The 13,230-nt window shown below is 35.9% G+C and overlaps 1 protein-coding gene across 4 annotated transcripts in view; it reads right to left on the bottom strand.

Moving 5' to 3' along the window:
* VTI1A (vesicle transport through interaction with t-SNAREs 1A) overlaps window positions 1-13,230 on the bottom strand; it is a 258,483-nt gene that overhangs the window by 182,014 nt on the left and 63,239 nt on the right. The window lies entirely within an intron of this gene.

Raw genomic sequence — 13,230 nt, 5'->3', positions numbered from 1 at the left:
AGAAAGAAAAACAACACAGGTGAAAGACAACTGTTCAGCATATTATTTTCATGACATATGGGAACTAACCTGTACTGCTCCTCAATTATTCCATAATGTATAATGTCTGTATCCCCAACCTTCTAACAGCTGGGATTGAAATGTTTTGACATGATGATCTCTAGGTGGCAATACTGAAAGCATTAAAATATAGATATAAATAGGTGATAATGAAGAACAAAATGCGTACCATTTTCTTGCAGTCATAGTTTGCAAATTAACAAGCTGCTATTGATTTTTCTTTGAGGTCAATAACAGCATTTATTGATCTGAGAAGTTAATACTCACTGAGGTCAATATTATATCTCAGGGGTCAACATAAGTGGATTCTGACTTCTATTTCCTGTCCATATATAAATATTATATAGGCAAAATGGGAAAATTTCATCTTTGGAGATATGAAAGCACTGTATTTGACAGGATACAAACTCTCCAAAACATTAAAACTTAAGAAGAGAGTCTACCTGGATCATTTTCAGACAGCTCTCAAACTCTTAAAACCTTGTAAGGTAGAAGTACTGTCTTCATGAACTGTATCTTCAGGTCTGAACTTAACATCTCCCAAGTACAGAATGGTCATTCATTCTGCTATTTCCCCACACCAAAAATGAAACCCTTTTAGAGATTACTCAATATCAAGGGACATCAACATATTTTACCAAGCTAGAATAAAACTCATTAAAAAATAATCGCTGAATAACAGTTGTGGTGTTTTGGATTTTGCTTATTGCCCATTCTTTTCAATGTGATCTCAAGAGAAATTTTCCTACTGCCTTCAGTGAACTCAGGATTGGGCCCTTGTAAAATCACATCAGGTTTTCTTCTGTAGTTTGTTACCCAAGCATTAACATGACTAAAGAAAAACTAGAAGTGAGCAATTAGTCTCCTGATAAATTACTCTGACAAATATCAATGAAGCTGTAGCACACTTTCGGAAAATGATAGGGAAGATAATAAATTCCAGAAATGCCAACCTCGCATGGGGATTTTTGCAGCTCCACTGCAACAAATGGTCAATAGCTTAACACTTCAAAATATGGAAGTTACATACAGCTTTGTAAGGAATTGTATTTGTGTGAAGAGATAGTATAAAACTTACAGCACAAACGAAGCACAGTGTGGCAAGCATTTAAACTGGCTAAAAGTGATACTAGAGAACTTTAATAATATTCATCACATTTGCATAACTTTACAGTTCAGGAACTTTCTATCATTATGCAAAGCAGAAAATGTTATTTTATGCATGAATAAGCTGTAACAGAAAAACCAAGAGTCCACAAATTGTACAGAACTAAAACCGTTAATACAGAGACTCCTGACCTGGGTAGCAGAATGAGTGGAATATGGGTCATCTGCCTTTTGGCACCAGGACTGTCCTCTGAGTGCTCGAGCAAGCAAAGATTCAAAAGAACAGGAGACCACAGAAAGCTATTTTCATTGTTAATTCACTGTTTTACTTTTCTGTATCAATGTTTTGCTTCAAATTTCATAAATTTACAAGACAAATATTTAAAACACTCATTTGTTACCAAAACATAGTGGTTCCCAGACGAAAGGTACATAATTGTGCAAGTGTGCTATGCAGAGCATTACAAATGAATAAAAGGTTCAGTTAAAAATGGCCTAAGTTTTTTAAATGCTTTAAGAAATATGATTATGCAAATAACTATCTATGTATCTAACAGGAAAAAGGAGTAAATAGTAAGCACTGTTCTTTAAAACATACACAAATACACAATTAACTTAATTTAGAAGTAACAAACTGCAGACAATCTTATTTTGAACCACTAGTTAAAATTACTTTCTTAATTAAACATTCACTGTCTGTTTTTGCATTGCTGCTAAACATGGCAATTTCCACCAAAAGAAAAGAAAACCATTCAAACTCAGTTTTGTCCTCCCTGGGTGGTCAGGAGAACATGCCACACCTCCATATATTTCTTTAAGAGCTACATAGGTTATGGCATATTCTTATTTGTTTTGTGACTTAATTTATTTTAATTTTGAATTTGAAGAAACTTTCTTGGAAAAAGGAGATTACAAACATTATTGTGTTGTTTTTACAGCTGAATAAAATAACTAAAAAATGTCATCAACATAGGGAAAACACCAAAGTTTATCTGAGTATATTTTACATTTACGCATGATTAATTTATTCCACAAATTTAGTGTCATTTCCATTTCTGTGGGCCAGGTTTTAAAAAGCATTTGTAAATGTTTTCTCCAAAGATTAATCTTAAAATGTTAAAATTAACATTTATTCTGTTATAAATACCGTAAATACTTAATCTAGTTCATGACATATTTATAAAGCTTATGCTAAGATTCTTGTTGTGTGGAAGATTTTATGGGTATGAATTAAAAACCCTCCACTTGAGTCATTAACATTTGAGCAATACTCTGACTTGCCATTTTAAACTCATTTGAGAAAATATTATTGTTTCTAGACTGGATTTAAAATATATCCTCCCCATAAAATTGAAAGCAATTAATTAAAAAAAAATCATGAAATAATGGAAGAAAAATTAATGTGATCTATATGTTTCATTCTTACCACTTATATGCTTCATATTTCACTACTGAAAAACAGGGCACTAAAACAGAAAAATCACTTACATACAGAGTAAAGCAAATATAACAATTTTCAGAAAATTTCTCAAGATGGCATTCCAGCCAATTATTACAGCAGGCAAGTGCCAAAACATTCAACACATGGAAATCTTACAACACTCAATTACAAAAAAATAAGATTAATACTTTCAAGACATCTGTAATGAAAATACAGAATTATTGCATCTCTGTGAATAACAAAAAATCAAAAACTGAACAATCCTCCCCATCCAATTGTTTTACATGTTGGCTCTCTAGATCCTGCAAGAGAGCTAAAGAGGAGCCGTATCCCAAACACGCAAACACTTAAAAGCTTCAGTTTTATAGAGTCACAGACTCCATAAAATATGAAAAAATTCATCATGGTACAGATCAGCCAAGCAGATGCAAGAGATTACCTTTGCACCGTGTTTATCTTTGCAAGATACGCAATGTAAATTGAGGAATTTATTTCACAAAAATGCAAACCACAACAAGTAGCTACTCCTGATCCCTCAATTTGGAGATCATTAGACAGAGTTTGACCTCCCTCATGGAAACAAAGTCTTATCTTGTAAACCTTTTTGGAAAAGTATTAAGCAAAACAGAGAGAGGTTGTCTGGTGATCAGTGCTAGAATGGCCTGAAGTTGTGCCAGGGGAGGTTTAGGTTGGGTATTAGAAAAACATTCTTCCCCCAGAGGGTGGTTAACCACTGCATGGGCTCCCCAGGGCTGTGGTCACAGCACCAAGGCTGACAGAGTTCAAGAAGCATTTGGACAATGCTCTCAGGCACATGGTATAACTCTTGGGGTGTCCTGTGCTGGGCCAGGAGCTAGACTCGATAACTTGATGATTTTTATGGATCCCTTCCAACTCAGCATTTTCTATGGTTCTGATTCTTCCCCAGCACACTCATCAATGCATGTGCACACACACACACACACACACACAATTTAATATGTAAATATTTATGCTCTGCCAATAACTGGGCATGTTTATAACCATGATCATTTATTACATTTGTGAGGATTAGGCCAAGAATATAAAATTCCATATCAGAATTTACATTTACATTTTTGGAGGTAGTGAAATATGATGAGGTAAAGAGAAAATGGCAGAAAAAGAACCACAGTGTGACAGACAGCTGATACTTGGAATTAGGACCAAGGAAAAAGCTTGCAAAATAGGGAACAGGCACAAAATCACAGAAGAAAACAAAAGTGTTCTCTTGAGCCAAGAAAAGATACAGAGAATCAAGAATGTACAAATGTGCTTAAATGTCCTATGACAGACTGATGTAAAATAGTGAATTTGTATTCTCAAAATCATAAACAACAATTTTGTTGGTCCACAGTTCCTCACAACAGCTAGTAGCCAATAACCAGCAGTGGTTTCTCAAAACAAGACTGTAACAGCTCAAAGAAAATCACAGTTCTAGTTCATACTGCTAGTTCAGACATATGACTGGTACTGCAGATCAGCAGTTCCACTCACACTGACAGGATGATATCAAGCCAGTCAGTAAACAGCTTCCAACATGGAACTTCTGAGTCTTTCTAAGTTTTGATTTAAAAACAGAGACTTGTATGGTCAGCAGTACTTGCACAAATCAGAGGTTATGTCCTCATCTGACACACATTACACAAGCTGACATTTCAACTGTAACTGGACTAAGGTTCCATAATGTTCAGCACTTCTCAAACTTGACTGCTTGCTCATGCAACACTTGGATAATTTTTTGGACCATAAATGTCAGTAGTTACAGGAGAAAATAAACTCTACAAGCCGTGCAATAAAATCATTATCATAAAGTGGTATGGTGTGACTAGAACTGTATGAAGAAATACCTAGGTAAGGTGCTCTTCCATCATTCCATATTGGGATAGAAAGATGTTTTCCAATTCTGTGCTTGTATGTCCTGGTTCAGGACAGTAGTTTAGGCTTCCCCTCTGCCCCTACACTTCCACCCCCTGCCTACCCTCCCCACCCCCCCAAAAAAAGGTATTTGTCTAACTCTAACTCTTCAGTCCTAAGATATAAAGGGCAAAATACTGTGCTTGAAAGATGTTCTACCATGAAAACCCTTTTGATATTGTCTTTACCTAGAAAAGCATGTTCAGTACAGATATATTTTTTAATGTTAAACTTCATTCTTTAGTGCATTTGGAGGAAAACAATGTTAGCCTGTCAGGAAGAAGAGGTAGAAAGCTTCAAATAAGAAATATAAAAATAATCTCCGAAACACATGTGAGCTTTGTCAAGTCTAAGCTCATCAACTTTTCTTCTTGATGTAAGTTGTAATATAAAAAGTCTTTGCCAAGCAAGACCTCATGCTGTGCAAATTCAGCTGTGCCCATGTAGTGAAAAATCCATTTAAAAACTATTGAAAATCAGGTTGTTTACTTAAATACCAGAAATAAAAATTCACCAAAGTTTGCTTTTTTAATGAAATACACAGCTGATGTTCTGTGGAGAATGAAACCACCAAATGAAGTCATTAAGCAGTGTATTAATATATTTGAAGGTCAAAAGGTGGACTTGTAACTCCATTCAGCTGTGCTCTTTCAAAAGTTGCAACAGACTGACAGTCACTGCCAAGTCAGTATCAGTTGGAATCAATTCATTTCACTTGGTGAAAGTTCAAAAGGAGTGCTAGTGGTATAGGATGGGAGGGAGAGAATAAATCATAAGTAAATGGGAATAGTTTATAGGGACAGCATATCAAAATTTGAAATCTACCCATTAAAGATTAACCAGCAGTTCCCAACTATCTGAAACATTTTGGAGAAGTTTTCTACAATTCATTTTCTTCAGGTTTTCTACAACTCATTTTATTTCTTCTGTGCAAGCTGATGAAGAGAGCTTCTCAGGCCTACACAAGTTGAACACTTACTTGCTACAGGCTTGACTTGGTATTTTTTGTCCACCTGTTGAAATGGGTTTTCTGGACAACCTATGTTAGATGAAATTCTGACATCTCTTGGAGGCACCTAAGCATGGTGGCTGAGAGTGTTGTGCAGATAAGGAAAGAGAATATAAATATACATATGGAGGACAGACAAAATGGTGGCTTTTTCCATTATCTCTTTCTCAAACCAAGGTAGTTTGGAGAGTTTACCCACACTGCTTAGAAACAATAGATACTGCTCATTTATCTTTTTATTTTTATCCTTCTTTCTTTTATTTGCCTTACCTGCTCAGAACCAGACAACAAACTCTGAAATGTTATCACAGAGGGGAAAGCTCCCTGAGGCTAAATAATTTCGAAATTGAAAGAAGCAGGTAGTGTTAGTTGAGACCAAAAAATAACCATATACCTCGACTTGAAATCCTCACATTCTTATTAGGACAAAAAGTCTTCAAAAGCTTCACTACAGACTTAGGAATAAGCTACAATGAATACCTTCATCAATAAATACCATCTTATATGAATAAATACATTTAAGAAAGAGGGTCAGCACCAAAGAAAATCACGCTGAAATGCTGTTTTCAGTGATTCAGTTAGAGGTTACTTCCTATAGAACAGTCTGCACAGTAGAGGTGGTCCAATAGAGGGCCTGTAAAATAATGCTTTAATGTTATCTTCTGAGTTCAGCTTATAATTCAGGTATTAATTTTATCCACAGGTATTCTATGACAAATGCAAGGTATTTGTGAAAATATACAGATTTTAGCCTGTATGATTATTTGTCTGGCATACGCATGGGAAGTACTTAAACATAAAGTTTCCTATAACTGAAAAAAAACATTTTTCATCATTCTAGCATGGAATAAAAATTCACAAAACTATGTTTCTATTACACACAATAAAGCATCTTTATAAGGTTATTGCAATGTTTACTCATCCAAAAATCAGTCTTAAGCAAACTTACTTCAGCTGGATGCAAGTTCCTAACAAGACTGAAGCTAAGTTGTCCCATGATGTGTGATACAATAATGGATTCCTGCACATGTAAAATAAGCTGTGACTTCTTCCAAAACAGAGGGCAAAATGGTCAAATTTGGATCACTATTTTTTCCCACTGTAACTTAGCAAATCTGTACTACTGAACAGATTTGACATTCCTCGTTTGCTGCATTAATGATATAATCCCAAACCTACTGAGGTGAAAGATAAGCCCTCTTTTTATTGGAAATCCAGTTGAAAGGTGCTGAGTACCCAAAAGATAATCTTTTAACAGAAATGGTCTTACAACTCTATAAAGTAAGTTTTTCCTCATCTCTTCAAAAAAAGTACTTGGAAAGGGGTTATTTTTGGTAGCAGTTAGAGGACAGCACTCTGAAAACTAATGAAAAATTCACAATTTCCTTACTTTACAGTAAATACATTATGTATTTAAAATTATAAGAAAATACTAAAATAATCTATATCCTGCATTTGAAACAACACATGGAAATGCAGAGAGCCATGATGCATGGAGCAGAGGGAACAGACTTTGAATACCACTAGACAACGTTGGGTGAGTTACTGGATAAACTTTTCATTACCACAAAGGTGCAAGACCCATACTGCAGCTGAATCAACTCCTTAAGATGAAACACAGAGATAGGGAAAATTGGGATGCTGCCAGAATGTGAATTAATATGCAAAGGAGTATTTGAATACAGAGAAAGGGTATTAAAGAGCTAGAATTGGGAAGGTCAGAGCTGGGAAGGCTGGTGAGAGAGAGGGCCAAGAGGGAGGAGGTGGCAATAGGAAGCCACAGGGAGCAGCTCGGTGACTGGGCAAGCAAGGAACCAGCAGGAAATATTCAAATTGAAGGTGTAAAAAGCCCTTTTCTGGTATCAACAACTGCATGGTAAAACAGTAAGGAATGGAAACTGAGTAGTTTGGTCTCTCCATGCCCTCTCAATGCTGCTTCTGTTTCTTACAAGGCAGACAGCACTACCCAAACATGATTTCCCCCCCATGACTGTGCAGCTGGGATACTCCTGAGGCCTGACACCCCCAGAAACAAAAATCTCTCTCTATTTCTTCCTCCTCACCACTTTAAAGTCAAGACTATGAGGAAGGGCAGAGGGCTTAGAGATGTAGGAATGCAATATGCCACTTCAAAATGAATTTCTGAAACAATAAACAGATTTTAATAGAAATCAGCCAGAAAAGAAAAAAAATTATATATGAAACATGAAATACTGCTGCTAGCAAAAGAAACAGGGATCATGAAAAAGATCTCTCTGATGGTAACTGGAAACTGCATAAAAACTCATTTCACTATAGAAACTTTGGATTAAGATTTCAGTAAAAAGATGTTCTGGCATATCAAAGAAACACCTGAGGAGGAGATATTGGTATATGCTCCAGAACTCAGAAGCCCTCTTTCTCTAATGAAAGGTTTTACACACACTATTCACATATACAGGTATGAATAATTCATTAGAGATGAAATAGGTAGATATTAAGTGTAAATATCTAGGACAGGAATAGCCTTTTTTATTTAAAGCAAGGGGCACTAGAAGCAAGGTCCTGATTTTCAAAACTTGGTTTCCATTTCCACACTGTTAGTTATTTTGGACCTCAAATATAATCAGAATACGCATGCACCTGAAGACAGAACAGGAGTGTGAAGGTCCAAGAGTTATTAACTAATGCAAGTAAATTACTAAGCATACAAAATTATGATATAGAAGAAACAGCAACCTTTCCACTAGTTTAATGTAACCCTATTTGTATGAACATTAGGGTTTGTTTTTTAGTTAAATTAACATTGGATGTTAGAGCCATTTAAATTTTTTCTAAGCTAAGCAAACACTTTTTAATTCTATTGTACCTGTAAAGTAAACTCCAGCTCTTGCAGCTGTAATGGAATGGAAACAGTTTAGTCAATATACTTACTTTAATTTTAATGGTTTCACATATGTTATGCCAGTTCTGGTGTGCACCTCATTTATGACACTTGACCAGCACAACCACTCCATGAAATATGGAGGGAGAAGGTCCTTCAGGGCAGCTGCTTGGGGATTCAGATTGTTCCAGCAGTAAAGGAGTCAGAAATCCAAATCCGTGACACGCTGCTGTGGACAATATGCTTGCACCTCAAATTCCATTACTCGTATCTGGCAGGACAACTCCTGGAGTTGTGTTAAAGCAGTTCCCTTTTCATGCTAAAGTCATTAAACTTGAAGACTCCTGCCTTCAGAAGCACCTTATAAACACTTGTTCACATAATTTCACTGCTCTGTTCACTGCACTTTCACTCAGTGCTGCATCCAGGTAAGACAATAACTAATATTATTTCATAAAGAAGCAAACACACATCTTTGTCTAAAGAGATTCTTATTTGCTTTCCAGCAAGTAGGCTGCCAATGCTTTGAGGTGGGTCTGACCATCTGCCTCTAGGCTACCACAACATTACATTATAAATTTGTGGCCCAGTCCAGAAAAGGAGGCTTGACTGTAGTTCATTGCAACAGGTGAAAGCCAGTGGAATTTGCTTGGATCCCTTAGTAACAAGAATTATTCATGTCACACAAGGGTGGAAAATAAGCTGTTGTGTCTCTTGCTGAGAGATATTTCTCCTTTAACTATTTCAGATTTACATATTCCTGAGATTCCCAATGAGTAAGGAGGATTGAAAAAAAAATAATTTTAAGCAACCTCAAGTAAGATTCAGAATGATTTTCTGTATATGGAACAGGAGACTTTTCCTTCCTTTGATTTCTTTACTTCTAAAACACCATGTTTACATGCCACAAAAGGGGTATAAAAACAAAAGCCAAAACAAAATTTTAAAGATTAAGTACAAAGAATAGATATATTATCCACAAACTCTTCTAGTAGCACAGATACTTCAGAGAGATCCAGAGCAACAGCATATTATCCAATAATCATCACTCAGAGGCAAGCTCAGCACGTCTTCTCAAATTACATGCACTGAAAGCTACAGAAATACCTAAGGGTGATGAAGGAAAAAAAGTAAATACCTGCAACATAGTTTTGCCATGAAATCCTGGACAGCATTCAATGGTTGAATCTCTCTTTCTCTTACATTGTCATGAGACAAGGTGAAACCTACATTAAATAAACACCAGGGGTTTTTTTCCTGGAAAATATCAGGCAGTTGAGAACTTAGTGAAAGCAGTTCAACTGCAGTGTACAATGGTCCTCCACAACAAGGTGTGCTCTTCTTCTCCTTGACAGTGTTTTACATTTCCATGCCAATTTTATCTCTGAAGATAAATGAAAGATTTTAAACTATTCCCGATTCAAAATACTCCAGTCTGAGCAAGCATATCTAAAACTCAACAAAGAGGGGTATATGTTATTATGCTACCTTCTGCAGACAAAATAAGGAGGTTCTAGAATTCATTTTGGTACTGTGGAAATCTGAGCATGGGGAATAGAATTAGGCTCCCTCAAAAACAGGAAGAATTTTGTGATTAATCAGGATTAATTTGACGAGCTCTCCATTTGACTGAAAACACCAATTTTAATGCATTCTTAAAATCTTTCTCATATTCTGAGGCTATATGGTCAGACTAAATGGCCTGAAATTAAGAGAACTGAGTTGTAGAATTGCAAATAATGAGTGGTGTTGGAAATGCCTACTCACAAGGCTGCAAACTCATCTCTTTCTTACAAGCAAACCAGATTATAATATAAAACCAGAAAAATAACAAGAAGAAATATTCTTTAAAACAGTGTTTTGAATTAAAAAAGCAGATGAGTACACTTTGTAGTGTTATCAGCCATTATTAAAAACTTCCCCAACTTGGTACAAACAACGGGGACCTTTGCGATTCAAACAGCCAATGGTTTCTCTTTGTATCTGAGAGATTTCCCTCATGTTTTTGCCATAAAATTCAGGCAATTTAAAAGCAAATGCTCTGATTAACTCACAGGTGTACCAAGCCAGCTTCTCAAACACCTGTTAAATCTGCAACGTACCCCTACAGAAGTTTAGAATAATGTTCTTCTGCTTACAGCAGGCCTTGAGTAGCCCAGAACTGGTTGCCAGAACTAAAGGCTTTGCGTAGTCCTTCAGGAGGTTTCTGCATAGATTTAAACATCCTTAGCATCAACAAATGACAGCAGACAAACTGTGAAAGCCCGGCAGTGCTGGATTGCCTTAGAGAAGGTGACGTAAGTGGCATCCTGTTCAGACACCACTGAAGCCATGAATCAATGACACCGCTCAAAGAACGGAGTCAGACCTTCCAACAGATCTCAGCTTGTATGAACAACTGTATATAAGATGAAAGGGCTTATCAATTTAGAGATGCAAACAGGAAAAAAAGCTTCTAATTTATCATGGTAAGTTTCAGGAATTGTAATGTGAAATTGCATAAAATTAGTTATGTGATGTCAGATTAATCCCTAGATGATCACAGGGGCAGGTTAAAATAGTATATGTATTTTTGCTGATTAAGGTAATAAAAAAGACCCAAATGTGACTTATTCCAGAAAATCATCCAGCTTCATTACAATATGCAACATACATATCCATAATTGGGAAAAGATGCCACATAAATAAAGTAGAATAGATACTTAAGTGTTGTCACATCCACCTCACAGAACCACAGAATGGCTGAGGTGGGAAGGGACCTCTTGAGATCATCTTGTCTGACACTCTGCCCTAGGGTCACCCAGAGTCAAGACTGTGCTCACCTGGATTTCAAGTATCTTCAGAGATGGAGACTTGACAATCACTCTCAGCTACCTATTTCAGTGTTTGACCATTCCCACAGTAAAAAATTTTTTTCTCATGTTCTGCTGGAATTTCACAGGTTATAATTTGTGCCTCTTGTCCTGTCACTGGATATTACTAAGAGGAGTCTGGCTCCCTCTTCTTCATTCCAATGCATCAGCTATTTGTACACATTGATAAAGTCCTCCTGAGTTTTTCTTCTCCAGACTGAACACTGCTTTCTCAGCTTATCCTGACATGAAAGATGCTCCAGTCCCTTAATTCTGTTCATGGTCCTTTCCTGGACTCACTCCAGTAAGTTAATGGCTTTCTTGTATAGGGGAGTCCAGACATAGAAACAGCACTACAGAAGTGGTCTCATCAGTGCTGTGTAGCTCTTTATGCAACAAAAGTAATAAGAGAGGCAAGACATGGTCTGAGGAGTCAGCTCAAAGATGAACAGAAAATTGGGTTTTTTTGCATAGAATAATCAAAAGTAATTCCAAAAGTAAGTTCTTTCATTGTACTGAATTAATCTAAATTGACTTATACCTAGAATTATTGTGATCCATGCCAGGATTAATATAATTAATCAGTTGCCATAAAAATCTTGGGAAAAAATCTACATTACAATGAAGTCAGTATTTCCAAAGCCATAGTCTCGAAGTTATTTAATATTAAGAAGTCATATAATATAACTCCACTCCTACTCCTCACAGAGTTTTGGGAACAAGAATTATACACCTCTCTTTCTCTCTCTTTCTCTCTCTTTCTCTCTCTCTGTGCATAACATAAAAAGTAGAGACGGACACAAAGATGGGGTGAATTAGGGACTCTTTGGAATTCAGTGCAGTTTCACCTGGTTTTGATACCGAAAGACACCGTTTCCATATAAATATACATTTGCACTCCAACCATATTTCTCAGAAATCACCATGGAGATATGCAACCGAAGTTAACACGATCATCATCTCCATAAAACAAATTCCACATGGAGTAAAAAAGGATATAAGATGTCTCTTCCCCAAAAGGATCAGTCTGAATTTTTATATACTGCTACTTTGTGAAAGATCCAGGCTCAAGCAAAGCAAATCAGGAACCATTTTTGACAAGTTTAAAATAGTCCTTCTAAAAACAAGTTATTGACCATTTATAGAAAATCTGCAGGAAAGCAAACTTAATTGCTATCATATGTCTGTCTATATAATGTGCCATCCTCTGGCACAAAAGAATTAACACTCCTTGTCCCCTCCAAATTCTGCACTGTATGTTCCATACATCCATTTCATTATTGTGCACAGCACTAAGCTCAGAATAATTAAAATGCAGGCACTTTAGTAATACCATTTATTTAGCATAGCTATGTTTAACTCTGTGAGGGTTTAACTCAATTTACCTCTTTTAAAGTCTGAATTCTAAAAGAATATACTAGAATGTATCAATTAATTGGGACTCTGCCAGAAAATTATTCGTGGCTCAAACATACATTTTCTGAAACTTTCCTCAACTTTGCACAAGCTTTATTTAAGGGGATTAGACTTTGAAGGCTTAACTATTGCTGGTTTTAAAAAAAATCCACTATCAATTGCTAAAACTTAGTAAAAACATTTTGAAAATACCAACTGAAAAGTTGTAGCCAATTAAAAACCCCACTAATTCAATAATTGTGCTGCAATTTAGCCTTCTCCCTTAATTTTATTCCATCTATATTTAGGGATATGATTTGTTTACTTCTTTCATTGCATAGAAACAGCTGCATAATCAGTCATAAACTGACTGCAAGAAAATTGAGCTGATAACCTTATTATATATCAACTGTAGTTAATATACATTTACTAAAATGATATTTTTTACATATATGAATAAAAGACAAAAACAACTGGAGTCTGCAGTGTGTGCTAGCAATCATTGCGGGTGGGTAAACTGACAACATGTAACTGCATATTAAGACAAATGTAGAATTTAGACGAAGTA

The sequence above is a fragment of the Corvus kubaryi genome, unplaced genomic scaffold (assembly GCF_017639235.1).
Source record: "Corvus kubaryi isolate FWS band 111438036 unplaced genomic scaffold, C.kubaryi_AGA036_p1.0 138, whole genome shotgun sequence".
Taxonomy (NCBI): domain Eukaryota; kingdom Metazoa; phylum Chordata; class Aves; order Passeriformes; family Corvidae; genus Corvus; species Corvus kubaryi.
This window is presented reverse-complemented; position numbering and strand designations above follow the sequence as displayed.